This window comes from Myxocyprinus asiaticus, chromosome 21 (assembly GCF_019703515.2).
Source record: "Myxocyprinus asiaticus isolate MX2 ecotype Aquarium Trade chromosome 21, UBuf_Myxa_2, whole genome shotgun sequence".
NCBI classification, from domain to species: domain Eukaryota; kingdom Metazoa; phylum Chordata; class Actinopteri; order Cypriniformes; family Catostomidae; genus Myxocyprinus; species Myxocyprinus asiaticus.
Window position 1 is genome coordinate 33,592,400 of NC_059364.1, and position 25,025 is coordinate 33,617,424.

Consider the following 25,025-nt stretch of genomic DNA (forward strand, 5'->3'; position numbering starts at 1 on the left):
TTTGTCTATAAAAACTCTGCCAGTACAGTAAGACAAAATACACTTGTTAAAAATACATTCTCTGAAAAACCTAAATATCTTATGCAGTGTTGTTTCTAAAACAAGATAATTCAAACTGATCTTGTTTTAAGGATTTTTAGATATTTTTAAAGGAAAACAATAATAATAAAAAAAAATATTATCAAGAATATGATTTTTGCCCTAATATCAAAGGTCTTACTAGAAAAAAAAAAAGAAATTGTGATCTAACGTGAATTTTCTTTATTGAAAAATATGATTGTGCCTGGTAACGTGCATGTAAAATAGCTAGAAAAAGCACTTTAGCTTAGCATAAAGCTGACAATTTACACAAGGTTTATTTCTATTTCTTCTGCTTCAAACTTACTTCAAACTTACTTCTCTGTCTGCTCGTATGAATGTAACACATCATAAGAAAGTGTTTCACTGCTGTTCAAATGCACTTTGGATCGCATCATTTATATGTATAAATGTTTTCCATCTGAAAGGACTAAATATTAAATGAAACAAATGACAATAAAATGCAAAGTAATCTCTTCAGTAATCAAAATACTTTATGAATGTAACTGTATTCTAATTACCAATGATTTAAATTGTAACTGTAGTGGAATATAGTTACTTATATTTTGTACTTTAAATACGTAATCCCGTTACATGTATTCCGTTACTCCCCTACCCTGATTATTAATGTGTGCGCCAGAAGTCCCCCCCTCCAGTTCCGGCGCCCCTGCAGTAAATCGGCTGTCGTGTTTATTATGATCGGCACATGCGTCACGCGTAATGAATAAGCGTGCACTGCTCCACACAATCAGTTTCTGTGCTAGGACATTTGAATCGAGCTGCATTAAATTGCATTAATTGTGTTAATTGTTTTTTATGTGTTAAACAGTCAACTATTAATCACAGATATTAGCGCGTTATATTTCCCAGTCCTAATATATATATATATATATATATATATATATATATATATATATATATATATATATATATAAGTTACTCTATTTTATTATCTGTCTCCTTGTTGTATTCTCTGTGCACTGGAAGCTTCTGTCACCAAGACAAATTCCTTGTGTGTGTAAACATACTTGGCAGTAAAGGTCATTCTGATTCTTTCGTGTCTGATGTCTTGATGCAGGTGTCCTGCATTGGGCATGACTGGGAAGACATTCCAGATTTTCTTGGGGTGAAATATGGAGAATTGGCAAAAAGATTAGATCTCATCTTCAATCGATTGAGGTAAGTTACTGTTTGTGTCTGAGTGTAACTCTTAACAGACCAATGATGATATTAGGAGGTCAGTGATGGGAGACAGAGCAGAGTGATGACAAGCATGATGTCTATTATCCTGACACTGGAAACCCATAAGTATCTAAGAAGGGTAAGACATCTTGTTACTGCTAGCTTTTCCAAATGGATAATGGCTCACTTTTTCTTTTCTGTAAGGATGGAGAATTACCATTATAGCCAAGTTTTTACACCCATTGTTTTTTTTGTTTTTTTTTGCATTCCTACTTCTGTTTTTATTACACTTTTGTAAGGCTCCTTAATTTGCTGTTTGACAAACAATATTGGCAATGCACATATATAATATTTGCATGTAATTTTATATGTTTTGTTGCATTGAGCATATTGTTGTTTTGAATCATATGTTTTCATGTTTGCTTGATAGCTAAACATCACTACCTAAAGCTTGTAAACCTCCTTTTGTCTAAAGAAAAATGCCTGAAATGGTTGAAAATGTCTTGTCTGAAGGATTTTGCTGTCATATGAAACATTCTAGAATATTGTCATAAATGACAGCATTCTGACTGGATATAACATCTCTGACTCAATCTTCCTGTCGTGCATACAGTTACACCTCTGCATTAAGTGCAATTTAATACATGCATTATGTGCATTATGTCATCAGGCATGTCATCATAATGCTGCAGGTACAGTAGTGGAGTACCATGCTGTGGCCAGATAAAAGGCCTGATCAATAAATATGACATGTTAATGCCGAGCAAATAGAATAAAAGATTCCTTTGGCATGACATGAAGAAACACCTTGTGGCATCTGGGGTGGGGGATGCCATTTCACCAGCAGGACTAGCAAAGCTGATCTGACAACTAAAAGAGAGGAGATGATGGTTATAAGGTGCCTTTGTTTCAGACTTTCTTTCTTGACCTGTCAGACCTTGAAGAACTCTGAATAGGCCCTTTTTTGTCATGTGAAAATTGTCGTCTTGAGGCAGTTATCTGTGCCGAAAATGTGGATTCTTCCGTTTAATTGATTCGCTTTGCACTGGAGTCTGTCACATTAATAATTGCCAAATCCTGTGCTGCTTCAATATGTCGCACATAAATGTACGTTTATCAGCGCATTAATATTCCTAATGAGCGCTTGTGACTGCCGTGCTGGCATTGGGTGAAGACTGAAGACTCTAGAATCATTAATGTTTAGGTGCAAAATTTTATATCATGGGCATAAATTATATAAAGTGCCATATGGACACAAAAAGATATCGAATCATGACTGAACTACGACAAGGTTTTAAAATTTACAAAGTTATTGGTTCGAAAGTACTTCAATGCTCTGTGTTTGTATTTGTTCTTTAATACATGCTTCTTATTGCATCAGTTCCATCTGTAATGTTTCCAAATAGTTTCACCATACACATAGTGTTTCAGAAACTTTTGCACTCTGTGGTTTATGGCCATGGCTGAACTGATGTGCTATCATCAAAACATGTAAATCTATTTATATATGAGATGAAAATAGTAGGGTATGCACATTTTTAGGGTAAAACTTTTAATGAAAATGCCTCTTTAACGTCACGTTCATTGTCTTTTCTCTTCTCTAAGCATTTCACATCACTGATGTTGTGACATGTGCGCACAGAAGAGTGAGGTTTATCCACATATGTTTTGGACTAACCTCAGTCTTGTTTGCTCAGAATCAGACTGCCAATAAAGATGCTTTCTGGCAACAGGACTTGTCAGCAGAAAGCCTCTATCTCTGACATCTGTACATACATGTCAAATGCAGAATACCAAACTTGGCTCTGAAATCGCTTTTTACCACTTCACAAAGCTTTTGAACATGACAGAAGGTTCTATTACTGGAGCTCTTTTGGTCATATGCTTTGGTGGGGTTAGGGTTGCATTCAGTGTGAAATTTAATTTATAAAGAGGCTTGTGATCAGAATGAAGTGATGATGTGGCCTATAGTCAGGATCTCAGTGCCTCTTCTGCCGTGTTCACACAAAGACCCCACAGTCAGAAGTTAATAGACAGACATCTTGCCCTCTAGCATGAGACTTAAATATTAGAAAATGACAAAGTGATGGAAAGGTTCCTTTATTGTCCTCAGGCTTGTCAAGAAGACAATTTGGGTCATCCAGAAATGGGCAACCAACAAGAGTCTGACTGCCAAATGCACTAATAATGTATCATTAGATATTTTGTTGCACATTATGGGTTGCATTATAATATTTTATGCACTACCTGTAAAGAGCAATGAATAAAATCTGAAGTATTGCAACATATGCCATGGATAATGAAAAGTACCATGGTACTACCATATTTCTGACATGGTAACATGGTGTTTTAGACGTGTTACATGTTTCTACCATGTTTTTGGAAATTTACTATGGTAGTACCATGGTAAATTAATGTCAGTACCATGATATATCTCAAAATACCATGGTATTACTATCTGATGTTGCTTAGTAGCACCAGAGTACTTTTTTGTAAGTGTAAAGCTCTGATTAGCATATTTCCTGTTCAAACATACAAGTCTATGTTGACATTACCATATTCTAGTTACAGGTGCATCTCAATAAATTAGAATGTCGTGGAAAAGTGCATTTATTTCAGTAATTCAACTCAAATTGTGAAACTCGTGTATTAAATGAATTCAGTGCACACAGACTGAAGTAGTTTAAGTCTTTGGTTCTTTTAATTGTGATGATTTTGGCTCACATTTAACAAAAACCCACCAATTCACTATCTCAAAAAATTAGAATACATCATAAGACCAATAAAAAAAACATTTTTAGTGAATTGATGGCCTTCTGGAAAGTATGTTCATTTACTGTATATGTACTCAATACTTGGTAGGGGCTCCTTTTGCTTTAATTACTGCCTCAATTCGGCGTGGCATGGAGGTGATCAGTTTTGGCACTGCTGAGGTGGTATGGAAGCCCAGGTTTCTTTGACAGTCTTCACAATTAAAAGAACCAAAGACTTAAACTTCTTCAGTCTGTGTGCATTGAATTTATTTAATACACGAGTTTCACAATTTGAGTTGAATTACTGAAATAAATGAACTTTTCCACGACATTCTAATTTATTGAGATGCACCTGTATATGGGTTGTCATGTAAAAAAACATCCCATTTGTGGGCCTGAAGTGTAAACTGCTGAGGTTAAAAGTGCAAAAAGGCCCTAGATTACACTAATTCAGCCTAGATGTGCATTGAGCAGACAAAGTCTTCACAGTGATGTAGTACAGTCCGGAACCTTTGCGTGCACTTGTGAGGTATGTTACCTGATGTGAGAGGTGTCAGACAGAATTTCTGTAAACATGCAAGTGAAATCACATTCAGTTTATCAGACATTTCACTAGGTGCCTTTTGTTGGTTTGTTTTTTTTACATTGAGTTGGGGTGAAGGTGAAGCAGTACCATTCTCAAGTCTGGTCATGAAGAGGTATTACATCGTAGACAGCATGAGTAATCTGATGTTGGGGATTACTGTCAAAGTGTCCCCTTCATTTCTGGATGTGCTTGGCTTTTTGGGAACTGGATGGTGAAAGCAAAGGGAATCTTTGTCTTGTCTGGTCCTTTGCAGATGAGGGGTAAACATGATGGCCCTCAGTCATGCAGAGGAATGAGGCAGCCATGATTTCCTCCATCTGGTGTCTCTTTCTGTCATGAAGGGCTGACAGTCACTCTGTCTTCAGGATCTGCTTATTATACCTCCTTACATATGGATCATGACAAGCAGCCAAATTTAAGGAGAATATATTTCATAGCAGGGCTCAACAATAAAGATTTTTCTGCTGGATTTTTCTTCTTCCAGTCGGGCCGGTAGTTCAGATTTGTACTTGCCCTGCTTATATTTTCATTGGCCACATTTTGTGTCAGAAAGATGTCTTTTTTTTCATTAGACATATACGTTTTCTTTACAAAAAAGTTACAATAAATTAATTATTAGGTTATTATGAAATTATTTAATTAGCAATAATAGCTGGATTTTTTTTTCAACTATAATTTAATTCCATATATAAATTTATGAACCCTTTTGGAAAACAGTGGCATATGGGTGTTTGTTTATCATTTTTTACACATTCTATATAATAATGTGTGAATTGTGTCTAGGAAGCATCAGTTTGAATGCGTTTTCGACCAAACCTGAGCAGTGTAAGCGAACTGGATAGTGACCTTGATGTCACAGTTATATCAGCAGAATTTGGAACAAAAATGTTCAATTTATCACAGAAAAACAAACGCTTAAGGGATAAAATCACATGCAGTGCTTAGTGTTGTGGAAGCTACTAGTAGTAAGTAGTTAAACTACAGTCAAACTGTTGTTTAAAAAATAGTTAGCTACACTACAAGTTACTAACAAAAAGTAGCTAATTAATGCTGCACTATAAAACTTTGGGCTCTCTATCGACATCTGTGGTTGAAACCTAACATTGCAAGTTACTTGCAGAGGAACATTTTACATCAGTTGTTTCGGCACTGCTCTTCTGCCAGGTGAATCTCATGGTTTGAGGTTACCTTGACTTTGCCTGTGATCACTGCAGATATTCACCTGCAGAGCCAGAGTCATAACATGGTATTTTCAGTTGATGTTATGTTATTCGATTAAAAATGTATAACCAAGATATTACTTGCATTGAGGAAGATAAACAACACTCCTATTTAATTTTTTTTTAGATATATGATTATTCATGTGTTTTATCCACCACACATTGTTTGTATTGTACTACACATATCCCAAATTTAAGAGGTGAAACTCATTAAATGGCTGATAAGAGCTTAATGGAAGACCTTTAATTATTTTTTAATATTAAAATCTACAGCCTCGGTGGACAATGCAAGTAAACCGTAAACACAAAAAGATGATTCAGTAATGATTTGGATGAAGTACACTTTATCTAACAATAATATGTTCTGCAGAAATGTGCAATTTTACAATTACAATAATAATAATAATAATAATAATTATAATAATAAATGGTTTCCTTAATTGTTTCTTTGGCAGTAAATTTATAAAAGAGATGGTTACACATAAAAAAATAAATAATATGTACATTACTGCTCTATGAAATCGGTTAATAATAAACAACTTGAGATAAGTGTACATTCATGGGGAACTACCTTGAAGTGTACTGTATCAATTGTGGCTTTTAGATGTAATTTTAAATTGTCAGCACTGTTTAAACACTATCTGCTAAAAGGGAAATGGAAATTGATAAGAACTTGTGCATTCCTGCAACAGCGGCACATACACACTTAAGGGAACCTCAAAACTACATCAATGTCATAAAATACTCAAAATCGTGAATATTAGTAAACATGTTACTGTAACTTCAACAGAAAAGGTAGACTATTAAACACTTTGCGATCGGTAAACACATGAGTAATGTTAGATTTATTAAAGTATTACAAACAATAGCTTACAACCCTACCAGAAAACGTATCCAAGCATATTAGCAAGTGGACAACTCTGATAAACAGTTAACAATTAAACATCCATCCGAAGACTGACACACATACAAAACAGTAGCTGGCACATTACGTAAACACACAAGAATGAAAGACGCAAACCTGTGATTTTGCACCAATCTGACCTGAGATCTCAAATTATAAACCATTATTGTAGGCTTACTGTAGTGAATCGGGGTATGACAAAGACAAGGTTTTGAACACAGATTTTTTATGTACTCCCTCAATAAGGACTTTGGTTAATTTTTAACCCAAAAATCTTCTGTTGTGCAGCTTTAAAGCTATTTATACAAGAAAATGTATTTTAATTTATAACAATCAGAATATATTATTTAATTCTTTATTGTCTTGTATTTTTAATTATTTGGGTTATTTCATTCCTGATTGTTATATATTTAATTAGGGTGAACTTATAAACAGCTCGCTGTGTAGCTGGATCCTGGACTTCCTATCAAGCAGACGCCAGGTGGTTAGAATAGGCAGCAACATCTCCTCATCACTGATCCTCAACACTGGAGCCCCACAGGGCTGTGTTCTCAGCCCACTACTGTATTCCTTGTACACACATGACTGTGTGGCAACACATAGCTCCAATGCCATCATTAAGTTTGCTGATGACACGACGGTGGTAGGTCTGATCACTGACAAAGATGAAACAGCCTACAGAGAGGAGGTGCACACTCTGACACACTGGTGTCAGGAGCACAACCTCTCCCTCAACGTCAGTAAGACAAAGGAGCTTGTGGTGGACTTCAGAAGAAAAGACAGAGAACACAGTCCCATCACCATCAATGGAGCACCAGTGGAGAGAGTCAGCAGCTTCAAGTTCCCGGGTGTCCACATCACTGAGGAACTCACATGGTCCGTCCACACTGAAGTCGTTGTGAAGAAGGCTCTTCAGCGCCTCTTCTTCCTGAGACGGCTGAGGAAGTTTGGAATGAACCGCCACATCCTCACACGGTTCTACACCTGCACTGTAGAGAGCATCCTGACTGGCTGTATCTCTGCCTGGTACGGCAATAGCACCGCCCACAACCGCAAAGCACTGCAAAGGGTGGTGCGAACTGCCAAACACATCATCGGAGGTGAGCTTCCCTCCCTCCAGGAAATATATACAAGGCGGTGTGTGAAAAAAGCTCGGAGGATCATCAGAGACTCCAGCCACCCGAGCCATGGGCTGTTCTCACTGCTACCATCAGGTAGGCGGTATCGCAGCATCAGGACCTGCACCAGCCGACTCCATGATAGCTTCTTCCCCCAAGCAATCAGACTTCTGAACTCTTGATCTCTCATGATCAATATACATCAGCACTGCACTTTATTACCCTTACTCTTATATCTCACACCGGACTGTCATAAATTATATTAGTATTATATTATGTCTCTCTTAACAACTGACTATCAACCGACAGCCTGAATGTCAATACAGTACAATACTGTACATTCTATATATATATATATATATACATATATATATATATATATATATATATATATATATATATATATATATATATAATAATTTTATTGAATAATGTGTACCTATATAGTAAAAAACAAAAAAAAACAAAAAACAAAAACAGCGTATTGTATACTGTACAGTGTGTTATTATTTGTATATTGTTGAGTGTAATTATGTGTATAACAGATGTCTAAATTGTGTTGTGTTAATTTAATGTTATTGTAAATTGGTATATGTCTCATCACTGTCACGACTGCTATGTGAGATCGGAACTGCACCCAAGAATTTCACACACCATTGCACTTGTGTATATGGCTGTGTGACAATAAAGTGATTTGATTTGATTTTGATTTGATTTGATTTTTTGATTTGAAATTTATACTATATATAAACTATTAAAATGGGAAAACAACCTATTTTATACAACATAAACCTCAGCAATTAAATAAATATTTTGCTTCAAAAAAGAAGGCAAAGTCCTTGTAAGCTGTGCAGGGGTTCAAGTGAATTGGTGAATCATTTATGTGAACTAGTTAATTTACATGAATCGTCTGAAAAAATGAAATCACTAAAATGAATTGTAGTTCCCAACGCTAAATAAACTTTTATTTTAACTGGTTCATTTAAATGAACTGTCTGAAAGAACTGGATTTCTCAGCTCTACATTTAAGAGAGTGAGGACGGTTTAGGTGAACACATTTGATTTCTCTCTTGGCATTGCCGTGTTGCAACAATGTGACAAATGTAGCGTTTTGTGACAATACACTGCTACTTGTTGAAAAAAGTAGTAAGTTAGTAGCATCACTACTTTAAGTTAGTCGCTTCCCAACACGTAAACATGACAAGATGTAGTAACAATGCAGCATTGGCCTGATAGAGCAAGTGACGATTCCATCAACTGGCCTTAAACTTTCTCATCTGGCCTCCGGCCATCAGGTCATACTTACTGTTGAGTCCTGCAAATGTAATCTGTTATAACTTTTAATGATGTAAGTGCAAAGGCTTGATTGTAATTTCAGAACATCCAACAGAATTTGAAATGATGCAGCATAACTAAACAGTTGTGCTAAAGTTCTGTAGAAATTAGAGACAGATGTAGTTATCCTCCAGTGCATAAGAGTTTCCTCATTATGCCCGCACTCACCTTCATATACTGTATGTCTTGTAAAGTGGCCATTTGTATTTTGAAGGCAAATCAAGTATGCTAACTTGCATTTTCAAATAGAAGCATTTTAAATATAGACAGCCTGTCACAAAGAGACACAAGTAGTCTGATGAAAATGGAACAAAGAAGACTAAGTACAGTGGCAGGGTACACCGAGAAATGAAATATAACCTTGTATGGACTGTCAGCACTGTCGTTTTATATTCATATCTAAAGAACATTATAGTATTACACTGCAGCTCATGCTTCACTCATCTGTCTTTCTTCATTCGTCATGGGTGAGACTTTGTCTTTCAAGCCCCCGCGCGCCAACACCAGAAGGCTCCTGTTAATTGACAAATGAGAGCCTGCGACATGAAGTGCTCCCTCAACTTCAGAGCAAGGTGGAGTCTCCTTTTTGATGGGGCTATTATTGGTATAAGCCAGTAAAATGTATCGCTCTTTGCTGAAATGAGAAGTGACAATGGTAGAAGGGCCTGTCATTGTCTTCTGGGTGTGCTCCATCTGCGTCTGTGCCGGTATGCAGATAAAATGTCAGTTAAGAGGATGAGCGGAAAACTGTCAAAATGAAGTCGTCAAATCACTTAGCTGGCGGAGGCTATGGAAATTGATGGTTTTGTGGAAATGAGAATTTTCCATATCTGATCTATCAGGCTTATTTAGCACTAATATTTGGGAACAGCCCAGTCTGTTTGGCTTGTATTAGTAGAGGATGGAATGTTTTTTTTGTTTTGTTTTTTTTCAACTCTATCTGGTTTGTTAGACAGGAATTTATGCATTTTCATTCAGGGCGCTGCTCTTATAAATCAACTATGAAGCAATAAAATCCCATTTAATTTCTCTGAGCAAATTTGTACCCCTGTGATTGCTTCAAGGGGAGATGAGCTGACAGGAAAAATTGTACGAATACAGATGAACAATTTTGGATGCATTATAGTTGACATGTTTGTTACTTGCTGCTTTGCTAATGGATAATTTAAATAAGTTCAGTCTGTGGCTGTTGTGTATCTTTGTTCCACCGTTAAGATATGACCCAGTTATGTTAAAGGGAATTATTTGGAGGTCAAAGCAAACATGGCATTAAACAAAAAAAATGAATTTCACCTTAAGCCTAACGTACACTGCACGACTCAAGCTCGTCTCCTTTGATGTTTTGAGTCAGCGACTACTCCGCGACAAGAAGTCTCAGATTACATGACCAACAGCAAGCAACAGCCAATGAAATACAGATAGATCGCAAAAAGGGAGGTAGGCATTAGGAAGCAGGAGACAAAAAAAAATAAAAAACATCTCCCACATCTCCCTACCCTCTGTCTCATTATTCATTATTCATTATTTTCAGCTGTTTTTCTTGATTTTTCCTTTCTGTGCAAATAAGTGCAATAAAAGGGCGCGAGCTGTTCTTTAAAATTTGTTGCCATGTTATCATGAATAAACTGTGCGAGTTTGTGAATTAACTTCTTTATCGTAATTTTAAGATGCATTTTGGGCGATCCATTTGAAACAGGTTGACGCTAAAGACAGCTGTAACGGGGTCCAAGCCATTTTGAGATTTGTCCACTTTCAAAAACATTTGGATCTTGTCCAAAACGTATATGAACACATTTGGCTCGTAGTGCCACAGCAACAGAACGCTTCCTTATAAAAGTTTAAGAGTTTAAATTTTGTGGGTTACATGCGGATTTAAATGGAAATAACTGCCTGATCTAAAAAAAATACAAAATAAATAAATCTGAATACATGTACATGTACAAAAATTCACGAAATTCTTTAGTGTGTCTGATATCCACATGCAGGTACACAGATATGAGAAGCATGCACATAAGAAGCTCATTTTGTACAGGTATTCCACTAAAATAACTTTAACATGTTTTTAACTCTAAACATGTTTGCACTCATTTTAAATGCAAGCCTAACTGAGACAAACTATGTGCCATTTTATTTGCACTTTACTTTTCTTCTTTTACTTTTAGAAGCTCTGTTAATAAAGGGATTCCACTAAAATAACTGGAATTCTGCTCTAAATGTCATGTTTGTGCTTATTTTAAATGCAAGTATAATTAAGAGCAACTATGTGCCTTTTTTAGCGCTTTATTTTTTTTCTTTTACTTTAGGAAGCTCAGTTAATACAGGTATTCCACTAAAATAACTTAGAATTCTGCTCTAAATGTCATGTTTGTGCTAATGTAAAGTAATGTAATTACAAGTGTAATTAAGAGAAACACTTTCTTTTTCTTTTACTTTTTTGAACTTTAACATACTTTAGTAATACACTGACATAATGATTGTTGCATGTCCGCATGAAATCAGAGACTCTCCCCTGGAAATCCGAACTCAAGTGGTCAAAGGAGACAACCAGGTGTTGTGTCCTGCTTGCACACTTGTGAACGGATCACCCAGGGCCTTAGTTGGGGACAAATGGTTGTGCAGTTGAAACACCCAGTCTGCGATCAGTTGTGTAGTATGCCTCAATCGTTTTCTCATCTTTAGTGTTGTTCTTTGTTAACAGCAGCTTAAAGCGATGTGTAGATAGTCTTAACTTAAGGAGCCACTCGTCTATGCTTTTGTGTGGCAGTTTTTCCTGCCCTTCGTATAAACAGAGCTGTACTTAATTGCCCCGGGAAGAATAAAATCCAGTTGCAATATCTCTGCGGCCGCCAAAACAGGCACCGTCGTCTGTCCAGCCAACACGAGGGAAACATCATCAACCCCTACTAAATTAGTTTTGAAAAGTTCTTACGGGCAAATAATGCTTTCTCTACTTTGCTAAGATGACAATCTTGTATCTGATAAAAAAAAAAAATTTTCTTCCACATGTTCCTGCCAAACCACAGCAATATGGTGTTCATTTAGAGGTCTGTCCTTCTGTCCCATCTGGCTGGCAGAAGTTAAAGCACAGGTATCAACACACAAACCGACTCGAGTGTTTGGACTTGAACAACTGACTTATGACCTCACTAAATAACTTAAGGAAAAGATTTCAAGATGTTTTCTGTTATGTCTTGTTATAACAAAATATTTCTTAATCTCATTTCTGATTCAACTTTCCAGGAACGTTCAGTGTTTGAATGGTGGAAAAGTCTTTGGTTTGTGAAACAATCACTAATCACGCTGTGTTTATCTCACAAACCACCTAGATTTTAAATGTCAGCACTGACTGGTGAACTGTGTACTTTGGTTTTAAAATAATGCTCGCAAGACTGCTGCTCTGACAACTCAAATAAATGAATGGCTTCATTGTTGTACGTGTTTATTTCAAAGAGCGTAGTTAAGTACAAACAATTTTGCATGTCGTCTATCTTCTTCGCCTATCAGATATGACAATAAATACTCGGCAGCCTGATGCCAAGAAGTCTTTCGAGAATGCAGGATTGTACTTTTGGCCTATCCTGCAAGTCACATCTCAACAGTACAACTCCCTCCAAATGTACAGCATCAATCACAGTTTCACTGTAATGGTGCAACAAAAGTGCCTTCATGGCAAATGAATTATCTTTAAATCATTATTAACTTTTCCAACAGCCAAATATCAGTGTATATAGCATCCAAGCACATCTCAATCTGTTTGTCTTGAATTGAATGGAACATATTTATGTTCTCTTTTTGTTCAAATTAAACATATATTGGGTGAGGGCGCCATTCTCTATATAACTGCATCCCTTTTTTATTGTATACTCGAAGACTGATGGTGTGCCTGTGACATAGTGATATACAGGACCTCAGTTTTCTGTGGCAGGGCTTTAGAGAGGATAGCTGACATCCAGCCAGCACTTTGGAGGGGTAGAATAAAAGCTGACGGTTTATTGGCTTTAAGGAAAAGAGAATAGGAAGGCCAGTCACACAGGGGAGAATAATAGTTTCTGTACTTTATGTTTCGCAGGCCCTGCCAGCTGTCACAGAGCCCCCCCAAAAACGAGGGCAAATTTATGGAGTATTATTTAGAGACATGTCAGTGGTAATGACTGCGACTATGATTTCAATTATCACCCACTAAATATAGCTTAATTCACTGTGTTGGTGGACCTAATGAGCGAGCCTAACATCATTCCTCAAAAACTCAATACCATGCTATTTTAATATTTTATGTTGACCATTGGATTAATTTTCCTCCCTCACGTTTGGCATTGAGGAATGGCCGGTCCCTCACGGGCTGTTGTACCGTCAGCGTTATGTAGTTCAAAGTCTTCCCAGGGATATATTTTTTCCATTGACAGAAATCCAATTAGTTTTAGTACACAGTCTGGCTGAATAAAAAGGCTCAATATGTTTCCTTAGCGCTTTAGCAGAGCACAAACCCAGTGATGGATTTTTATAGCCTGACCTGATGGGGCCCTGCATGGCAGACATGCATAACTCCCTTCCTCTGTTTTGACATGTTTAGAAACAAAAGAGTTAGAGATCATTCTCTCTTCACTTTCAAAAGCGGTCTGTCAATATTGCATGAAGCTTTACAGTTAACATTGATGTTCTCCTTCATGTTGACTGTTAAACTTAAAACTTAATCCAAAAATGACTTTAATGTCATGTTAATGGAAAAGGATGTTTAATTCTTCGCTGACATGTTTAGCAAAAAGCTATTTAGTGGTGTGCTGATACATGATTGACCTGCGACAGGGGAGTTAGTGCTTGAAAAAGGGCTGAAATAAAAGCTATGACTGGCATCCGGGTTGCTGGTATTATGTGGGTGCAGAGCTAAAAGCCTAACGTTAAATCTGTGGTAGTCCGTGGTTCGCTGCCAGTTTACGTCCTTTATCACGCAAAGCCATCTTGCTGATTAATGATGTAAGCAACTTGGAGGCATGGAACATATTAGTGCTTTGAAGCAAAAAAGAGGCTGCCATACTTAAACTTCCCCCTGGACGTTTCCCAAAGGCAGAAAGCGAGAGGAAAAAAGAAGGTTAGGAGTTTGGATACGGAACAAAGGATTCTTCCTCCGTTCTATCCTCTCAATGTGCTTGCTTCATGACACTTTGTCTCCCACAGTGTTTCTTAGAGAGCCGGGCCTGAAAAGCGAAGACAGATATGCTGGCTTTATCTTGCCAAGATTTGAGAAGAAGATTGTAGCGCCTGCTCATGTTTTGAAGTTTAGCATCAGTTCCTCATTTGTGCGATATGATGGATGTTAACGTTGTGTAAATTTATCCGGTCACCATAAAACACACTCTGAACCCTGTCATTAGAAATTTACTCGTCCAAACACTCGTTATTATTAGAAAATATTTGCTAGAACAGTTTGAGGATAGATGCTGGCCAGAATCATAAGTCAGCCTCTGTGTTTTGATTTCTGTTAAACACTGCTGTGCCACCAGGAGAGTGATGAACTAGAGGGTACTATCCAAATCGCTTGCTTAGCAAACGTGCATCCCCATTTTTTTTTTCTTTGGCCAGCATACCAAAACCATACAGGGGTTTGAACAGCTGCTGCAAATTTGAACACAGCTGCAACACATTTCCCCCACACATTTCAGAGTCACTTAAAGCTTTTTCACAGCTACAGCACGTAACAGCTATGTCTGTCCTTAAGAAACACCAACTTTATACTGCACAGTACTTTGTATGGAAAATAATGTGTCTTTGTATTCAGTAGGGCTTTAATGGGTGTGTCAGATTGAGTCTTCATTCAGTTTTGTGATTAAAGGAATGCTCCTGGTTCAGTACAAGTTAATCTCTTTCCTTCTCTCTCTTTTTGTTTTTAATTTTTCTCTTTTGATGTCCTAAATTATATTGATTGCTATCCGAATAGATGATCAGGTCTGAATGCTCATCGTATTTAGTGAGAAAGTTAACAAAAATCTTTGCAAATAAATACAATCATGTAGTTTTATTCACATACTCTGGAAAGTGTGTGGTGATTTTTTAAAGTTAATTCTCTGTCACATTTTTCTTGGCTAATGCCTGGAACTAATTAGTTTGGGAGATTATTTTTATTTATTTTTTTTATTTTTTAATAACAGTGCAGAACAAATAATATCATATTTAGGTACATTTTGACAAACAAAACTATAAGCAAAATTCTATTGACTGACGATAATATAATTTCCAACTTTCATTTTTTATACTGTTAATTAATTGTGTATAAAAAATAATTAAATGAAAGGGTTAAACTACTGATAATATTTGTTTCTTTGTAGTTATCATATATTCAGTCTATATAATGAATGGTGTGACTGAGTTATCATATGGCATAACTAGATAAAATATTGTCCAATCAACAAGATTTTATTTCTCTCCTTATGATGTCCCATGCAGTTCAGTCAATATAAGGCTGAATTGAAATCAGCTAGCAGTCCCAATGTAACATGATAGCAATGATTTTTATGTTCCAGTGGCCAAGAAATAAAACAGTTATAGCACTGAATAGCATTAACCATAACCATGAATTCAGAGCTCTGAAAAAGTGCCATCTTATAAAAAAGTTACAAGACACATTGATCTGTTCTACCTGATACAGCTTCACCATAGATGACTAAATAATTGTCAAAAAAAAAAAAAAAAAAAGAGTCACACCAAATTAAAATTTTGATGTTTAGCTCACTAAGACTTCCACTTAAAAATTGGATTGCTAATACAATGATGCATTTTAGGACTGATTACTATCCTTTATCTACAGTGCATTCAGAAAGTATTCAGACCCCTTCATTTTTCCCCCACATTTTATGTTGCAACATTATGGTAAAATGCTTTATATTATTTTTATTTTTTCCACATCAATCTACACTCCATACCCCATAATGACAAAAACAAAAAAAACCCAAAAAATTTTAAAAGAAAAAAATGAAATATCACATTGACAAAAGTATTCAGACCCTTTGCTATGACACTTGAAATTTAGCTCAGGTACATCCCATTTCTCTGGATCATCTTTGAGATGTTTCTACACTTTGATTGGAGTTCATCTGTAGCAAATTCAATTGATTGGACATGATTTGGAAAGGCATACACCTGTATATATAAGGTCTCACAGCTGAAAATGCATATCAGAGCAAAAACCAAGCCATGAGGTCAAAGGAACTGCCTGCAGAGCTCAGAGACAGGATTGTGTCGCAGCACATATCTAGGGAAGGCTACAAAAATATTTTGGCTGCATTGAAGGTTCCCAAGAGCACAGTGGCCTCCATAATTCTTAAATGGAAGAAGTTTGTAACAATCAGGACTCTTCCTAGAGCTGTCTGCCCGGCTAAACTGAGCAAATGGGGGAGAAAGGCTTTGGTAAGAGAGGTGACCAAGAACCCAAGGGTCACTCTGGTTGAGCTCCAGAGTTCACGTGTGGAGATGGGAGAAACTTGCTGAAGGATAACCATCTCTGTAACACTCCACCGATCTGGGTTTTATGGTGTGGCCAGACGGAAGACTGTCCTCAGTGCAAGACACACAAAAAAACACCTAAAGGACTCTCAGACTATGAGAAACAAGATTCCCTGGTCTGATGAAACGAAAATTGAACTGTTTGGCCTCAATTCCAAGTGTAATGTCTTGAGGAAACCAGGCACCACTTATCACCTGCCCAATACCATCCCAATGGTGAAGCATGGTGGTTTTAGCATCATGCTGTGGGGGTATTTTTCAGCAGCAGGGACTGGGGGACTGGTCAGGGTTGAAGGAAAGCAGAATGCAGCAAAATACAAAGATATCCTTAATAAAAACCTGGTCCAGAGCACTCAGGACCTCAGACTGGGCCAAAGGTTCACCTTCCAACAGCACAATGACCCTAAGCACACAGCTAAGACAATGCAAGAGTGGCTTAGGGACAACTTATATGTCCTTGAGTGGCCCAGCAAGAGCCCGGACTTGAACCCAATCATACATTTCTGGAGAGACCTGGAAATGGCTGTCCACAGATGGTCCCCATCTAACCTGACAGAGCTTGAGAGGCTCTGCAGAGAAGAATGGCAGAAAATCCCCAAATCCATGTGTGCAAAGCTTGTCGCATCATACCCAAAAAGACTTGAGGCTGTAATCGCTGCCAGAAGTGCTTCAACTAAGTACTGAGTTAAGATTCTGAATACTTATGTCAATGTGATGTTTCAGTTTTGTCTTTTTAATAAATTTGCAAAGTTATCATGAATCTGTTTTTTCCTTTGTCATTATGGGGTAGGAGTGTAGATTGATGTGAAAAAATAATAATTGAAAGCATTTTAGCATAAGGCCACAACATAACAAAATGTGAAATAATGAAGGGGTATGAATACTTTCTGAATGCACTGTACGTACCACATCCTGGACATGTGAATAAGCATGTCATGTCATCCACCTATGAAGTGAATACAGTTGACAGTAAAGAGTTTGATATTATATAGATATTTGGTGATGTTTATGTCTGTAATCATCTAGATGGGATTATGTTAAAGGTACCCCCCCCCCCAACTCTGAGACTGCTTTGGTCTTTGAGTAAAAAGTTGTTTTTTGTGTCTGGGTCTGATGGTCTTCAGAGTCCATTCAGAACTGAGAGAGCATGAGGCTTCAAAATGCCCAAAATCGAAGTAGGAAGAGGAGGTGGGATATCCTCATGAGTCTACTTTTCTTAAACAAACAACCTAGACTGGCCCTACACCAACAGCATGCTTCTGATCTGAGGAGAGTTTGTGTGTCAATAAGATGAAAGGGGCTCAGGTGAAATCCCTTTACTGGACCCGGCTGCAGGAGCCCTCATTGGCACTGAAGGGAAGGAAGAGATTTCATAAACCTGTGATGTATTATGTCTGTTCCTGTTGCCTCTTGGTTTGGAAAGAATTGCATATTCATAGTTTCAGAGGTAGTGGCACTGGTATACAGTATGTGTTCCAAAACCTAGTGAGCTGGAGGCAGCATGATTATGCAAGATTAGTCTACCTTCTAAAATATACTTTAGTTTGGCCAAATTCTAAGGCAACATAGCATGTATCCTTCATGGAGGTAGTCAAAAATGCATGTGACCACATCGCATTTGTGGTGTAAACACTAATCCGTCCTGAAAGCGCTCCAGACAGCAGTGAATTGCCACCCCTTACCTGTCAATCAACCGCTGCGATAAAACAAGAATTTAAACTTTTCCAGTTATTAGCGTCTTTAAAGTGAATACATACACAAGCACGAGAACTGCACAGATCTTCTTCAGTGTGTCTGATATCAACATGCAGTGACTAAGACGACAATCACACATATCCGAGTCTCAGGTTATTACAGGTACTACACTAAAACAATGGATAATTCAGCTCGAAATGTTGCATTTGTGCTTAGATTGAATTTGCAATCTAATATTGCATCTAGGAGAAACAGTGCACAAGTTTTATTTGCACTTTCTTTGTCTTTTATGAACTGTTTTTGCAGTTTATCACGCAGTAGCACACTGACATACAGTATGTAGTGATTCATGTAAGTCATCACGAAATCAGAGACCCTCCCCTCGAAATCCGAACACAAGTGGTCACATGAGACGCATTAAAGTGACCAGGTGTAAACAGCAAATTGTCTCCCCACATGTGATCGGATAACCCAAAACACATCTTAATACCAGGTGTAAACGGGGTCAAGAATTCAGTCCAGATTTCTTTGTTTTGCCACCTCCGTTGCTGATCTGGAGCACTTGCTGTTGTCAGGATAGATCCTCACAATGAACCTTTGAATTACAAATAAATATTATTCAATTTTTTGCTTCTGAAATTTATGCAATTTAGATAAGTAAACTAGGATTTTGTACAATTACAAATTAGGTTATGTAGGGCTTTACTGGTTGTTTAGATCAGTGTTACTATCAGAAATAATTAATAATTATTTCTTTAGTTATTAATTCATATTTAAATTAATTAATTGAATCTAACTCATTAAAACCTCATATGGGGCTCCAGTAAATGTAGTGCACTACGTTTAGGAGCAGGTTTGGTTATTAGCAATAATTAATAATTATCAAAGATGATTATTAATTATTAAAATCAATAGAACATTGATGAGAATCAATGTTAGCTTTTTTTTTAATCCTTTAAATCAACAATTATCAAAGATACTCGTTAATAGTTAACATCGATGAAACATTCATTAAAATTAACACTAGCTTATTGACCATTCAAATTCAACAATCATCAAAGATAATTATCAATTATCAAAAATCAACAGAATATTAATAAGGATTAACATTGACGGGGCACCACCCTAGAATCAGGGACTAATAACCAGATAGTATAACAGTCTCAATATTAGATTGTTTTCTTAGGAAAATCGACACCTGAAGAATATCGATTTTCGGGAAAAAAACAATGAATGAAAGCTTGAATCCGAACACTGACATCCCATCAGCATGACACAGGTGTATGCAAAACAAACCATTACACTTCTCTTTGTAATATAAACAAAGTTTATTTATGCAGTAGTATCAATTCATAATTAATACAATGCAGTCAATAAACTTCTGACTTACAACTACAAACCAAACAGTGATATGATTAGATATGGAAATAAAAATAATTCTATAACACATGAGGGTGTGTGTGTGTGAGAGAGCGAGTGTGTGTGTGTATGTGTGTGTGGTTAGTACGAGAGAGAGAGAGAATAAAGTGATGGCCCTAAAGCCAATTTCGCGATCGTGGAAGAGAAAGCAGCTGTTAGTTTATCACTCAGAGACACAGTGGACGGCTCGTAAAAGTCCCGCGTTCTTTGACTCTTTAATGGAAAACTCAGTTTGCCGGTCTCACCCATGATGGCGAAAATGCACAACAGTCCAATTTGGTTGGACCACAATACAGCAAAACAAATTCATGATAATTAATACCCTGAGTATTAATAATGAGCGGACATGGCGGTCCGTAAACTGTACAAGCAATAAACTTGGTACACAAGAATAACACACTATAATATTCTATCTCTGCCCAGACGTAAACCTCTTACTTGAATCGCATGAGGACACAGGTAGAATGTGTGTCCCTCTGTCATTTAACTCCGACCCGGTTCCTTGAGGCTCGTGTGATGACGGGAGGCCGTTTCCTCGCTCTGTTGGCGGGCACAGCTGTTGATTCTCGGCGGGCTGGCGGAGAACTTCAGAAATGTCGACTTGATTGAAGATGGAAGAGAAATCTTTAATCTCTTCACTTCTGCAGGCAAACGGATGAAGATGTGGATTGCTCGGCGGTCTCCTTCGGATCCGTTAGAGTGTTCGGTTGAACACAGAGTAATCTCAACTCGTCCAGCGAGATGGAGATTGTATGGCCACAGTTTCAAGTTGGACGTTACTTCCTTGTGCCACGAGGCTACACCTGAGAGCAGCGATGAGCTACGTCTACACTCAGCGAACAAAGTTGCTGGAAGCAAATCCCGGAAGCATTTCAGAGGTATTTCTACTCCTGATGATGTCATAGTTGAGGGACGTTCTGTTGTGTGTCTCATCCAATAGGAGTTGAGAGTTCGATCCTTTAGTGAGAATCCTTCATGAGATTTGTAGTCTGTTTTGGACTCCCTTTGTTTGATTTTGGCACGATTTTTATCAGTAAGATTTACGACTTGGTGTGTGGGGGCTGAGTTAGGTTTTACGACTGTGTAAGGCCTGCCTTTGTCTTCTATCTGAATACATGAGGCCCAACATCATTCACTGAAAGGCATTTTAAAGGAATCATTCACCCAAAAATTAAAATGCAACATTTTATCACCATCATGTTCTTCTAAACTTGTATTCTTTCTTTTGTTGAACATAAAAGGAAAATTTTTGAATACGATGCTGGTCACTGTTTTTCCTTTGCAATTATAATGAATGGAAACTGAACCTTTCAAGCATCAAAAAGGACACAAAAGAACCATAAAAGGATAATTAAAGTAGTCCGTTTGACTTGTGCGCTATATTCCAAGTATTCTCTATCCATAAAAAAGCTATGTGTAAGAAACTGACTACATTTCAAGTAGTTATTCAATAATATTCCTCCCCACCAGTGAGCTGTTGTGACAAAGTCAATGAATTGAACTCAAGAACTGGATCTTTCCAATTTCTAATGTAGTTTGAGTTGTATGGAGTACTTTTATAATACTTTAATCATGCTTTTGTATTCTTTTTAAAGCTTACATTTTGTAGTCCCATTTATTGTAATTAGATGGAAAAGAATGGCCAGCACAATCTTCAGAATTCAAGGTTTGATGTTATCGACATAGCCTCCACATTTGACTTATAAGTATGCTTTATTAATGGTTTGATTTGATAGTGAATAACAACTTAAATGTTATTCTGTTCATTACACAAAGTAATCATATCGACGTGTCCAAAGTGAATATGACGCACAAGCCACATGGACTACTTTTATGATACTTGATCCTGTTATAAGCTTGCCATTGTATTGTATTGAGAAGACAGCTCGAGATATTCATTAAAACATCTCCTTTTGTACTCAGCAGATGACAGAAAGTCACATAAGGTTTTGAAGGATGTGTAAATGATGACAGAATTGTCATTTTTGGGTGAACTGTTCCTTTAATTTGGCCATTAGAATGGCCCCTTCTCATGTCTTCCAATATAAATAGCTTTGTGAAAGGCTTAAATATTATGGCATAATATAAGATGTGCTTACCGCTGACTTTGCTTTCAATTGCCAGCATCCATTTTTTGCTGGTCAGAATTTAATCCATGAAAAGAAAGAAATATATAGGCATAATCTTGCTAAAGCATTTGAAATTGGTGTCCGTAATTGTGTGTAAATGTGGGAACTTCTCTTATTTTGTTTGAGGGTTAGTTCATCTAAAAATTAAAATTCTGTAATTTACTCACATTTATGTGATTCCAAACCACTTTCTTTCTCCCAATGAACACAAAAGAAGATGGTGAGCACATGATTAGTTGCCCTTTTCCATACAGTGCAAACGTACAGTGACCATGGTCTTTCAAGTTCTGAATAGGACAAAAAATGCATAATTAAATTAGTTCGTAAGACTTAAGCATTATATTCCAAGTGTTCTTACTACAAATGTTAGCTTTGTCTGAAATACATACCCAAATTTTTAATTTTTAAAATCAGATAATGTACCAAGGAAGTAAAGATCACATTAATCGTTAATACTCCTAATTCATGTATGGGATCTTACCAAGCATGATCAGCCTTGGAGTACTTAGGAGTGCAAATTTCTGCATCTGCTGTGTTGATGTGACCTAAAACACACACACACACACACACACACACACACACACACACACACACACACACACACACACACAAGGAGTAGGGATGCTTTGATCGATCGGCCACTGATTGGTATCGGCTGATAGTCACATCCTATGACTCGATCGGTGATCGGTAATGTGGCCGATCTCATAAAGCGATCGCTCATGTTGCAAATGACTCGCTACTCCTTTAAGACTTAAGCAGCACTGTCATGGAGAATACTGGCATAGTGTTGTAAGACTACAAACTTGATTCAGCAGTTAAGAACGATGCAGTGTGAGAGGTATGGCGAATATGAAAAGTCTATGTACTGTACTGTTAATGTGGCGTTTTACACGCGACAAGGCACAGGGAAAACAGCGCAAGCTGTGAAATGGTCATTATTATCATTCATGGCAGCAGCTTCTCAGTTTCCGCTGGTCATAGGCATCTCAGTAATAATGTGAGTTACAAGATGTGGTGTAATTCAAACATCTTTATTAAATATCTCCCTATTAAACAGCATTACCAATACAGCATCTGTAGAGTCCAGAAACATGCGCTCTTTCTCCACTTTCCTTTCATCTCTTGCCCTCATGAGAGAGAGCGTGTTCCCCTCATTAAAACTCAATAAAATGAACAATTAATACAATCATCCAACTAAATGAAAAGGCAGGGAAGGAATTTATAAACATAATAAATCTTTATACAATATTAAGATACCATAATATAATGTATTAAATATAATGCAAATATAAAATTGAAATAAAATAGGAATAATATTAATGATATAAAAAATGACAATGAATTAATAACCAAAAATGTCACATTAAGTTTAATTGCACCTATGGGTTATCAGTGTCTTCAGTTTGATACTTAAGTTTAATTTTTTTTATTTTTTTATTTTTTTATTTTTATAGGGCTATCTATCTTAATAAAGAGAATATTTTGTTAGAGTATACTTGTTTTAAAGTCTTATTAAAAAAAAATATATATATATATATATATATATATATATATATATATATATATATATATATATATAATAAGCCTTTTAAACTTAATTTTGCAGCAAAACTAGGCAAAGTGATATTAATGGGAAGAGGAAAATTCTATTAATAGTGACAGTGTGCAGAAAGCTTACATATAACCAGTTATGACAGAGATCCTGATAAAAGGTGTAATGAGTAGATTGGTGATCAGTATCAGCTGTAAAAATCCTGATCGGAGCATCCCTAGTATTAAGACATGGTTAGCTTCTAGCAGACAGTTTTTCTTTTAACTATCATGCTATATCATGGATTATGTCAGTTGTAAAAAAGAAAAGTACTTACATCTGATAAAACGAACAGTGAATCATCCTTTGCTTTCAAGTCAGTCATCAAATAGGTATCTAGAAGAAATAAATAAATACCGCCTGAAGGCCTCGATATACTTCCAGAGAAGTTCTTATTCGTTCTTCGTTCAGTGGTAAAAAGAAGTTCTAAACAGCTGAGCAACAGTATATTGTTTGCGAACATTCAGACACCCGCCACACTGTTGTGGGAGGCGTTTAGAAGTACATTTAAATATGAGGACGCTTTGTAAAACCTTAACTAATGTGACATTAAAATGTGTTATCAATGTCATTATGCCTCATTCTATGAGTAGAATTCACATGAGGTCAGTAAAAGAAGCTTTTTTAACCACTCAATGGTGATTTAAAGTAATATATATGCAGTAGAAAATGTTTAATTTGTCTTGTTTACATTTTGAATTCATGGCGCTAATGCACTAACACGCTATACATGGCCATAATATGTGCCGGTTACACTGTTATTGTAATTTATAATGACCCTGATACTACTGGAAAGATGAGTGTATAAAAGTGTTGAGACAAACGATTGATGATAGGCATACTTTACTTTGGGCAGTTGTGTAAATGGCTTTCACTTCAGATGGCACATGAGTGAATGGGCACTTGAGAGTATTTGAGTAGATTTGATTCCTTTCGTAGACTAATTAAACAAAACCAAAATTCACATGACAAGGTCTTGGAAAATGTATCTACATGAATGATCGTACAGATGTAGGTAAATTTGCACCAGCTCACTAATAACTCATGCCGGTGTGTTCTTGTTGACTGATTTTGACTGACTGAATAACATAAACAGAATGAGCTCTTTGTGTCAAGGTAGGTGGAGCTCTAGGTTACACCTAACAATGACATGGACCAATGGCAGTAAGAAGGTAAGCAGTCAGTTAGAAGTTTTCCGAAAAGTTCGTCCAGACAAGCTGTTACAAACCACCGAAACGAACGCAAAAACACCGTCTTTTTGGGCAGATTTAGTTCTAAATGATGTCACACCCATTCGTTCTTCGATTTCATATGAAGTATATTTGGGTCTTGACATGACTGATAGGACTATGAGCTCTATAATTTATGTTTTTATAATTTACTATAGGCATTGATAAATCACATTCAACTGATAACTTATTTATTAGATAACTTATAAATTAATACTTCTCATGCTCCTGGTGGTCGCAGACACATACAATGAAAAAAGAATGAAAGAAAAAGCCTTGCACATTATCG

At 36.7% G+C, this 25,025-nt stretch overlaps 1 pseudogene; it reads left to right on the top strand.

Annotated features, from left to right (window-relative positions):
* LOC127412108 (leucine-rich melanocyte differentiation-associated protein-like) overlaps nt 1-25,025 on the top strand; it is a 508,385-nt pseudogene that overhangs the window by 3,930 nt on the left and 479,430 nt on the right.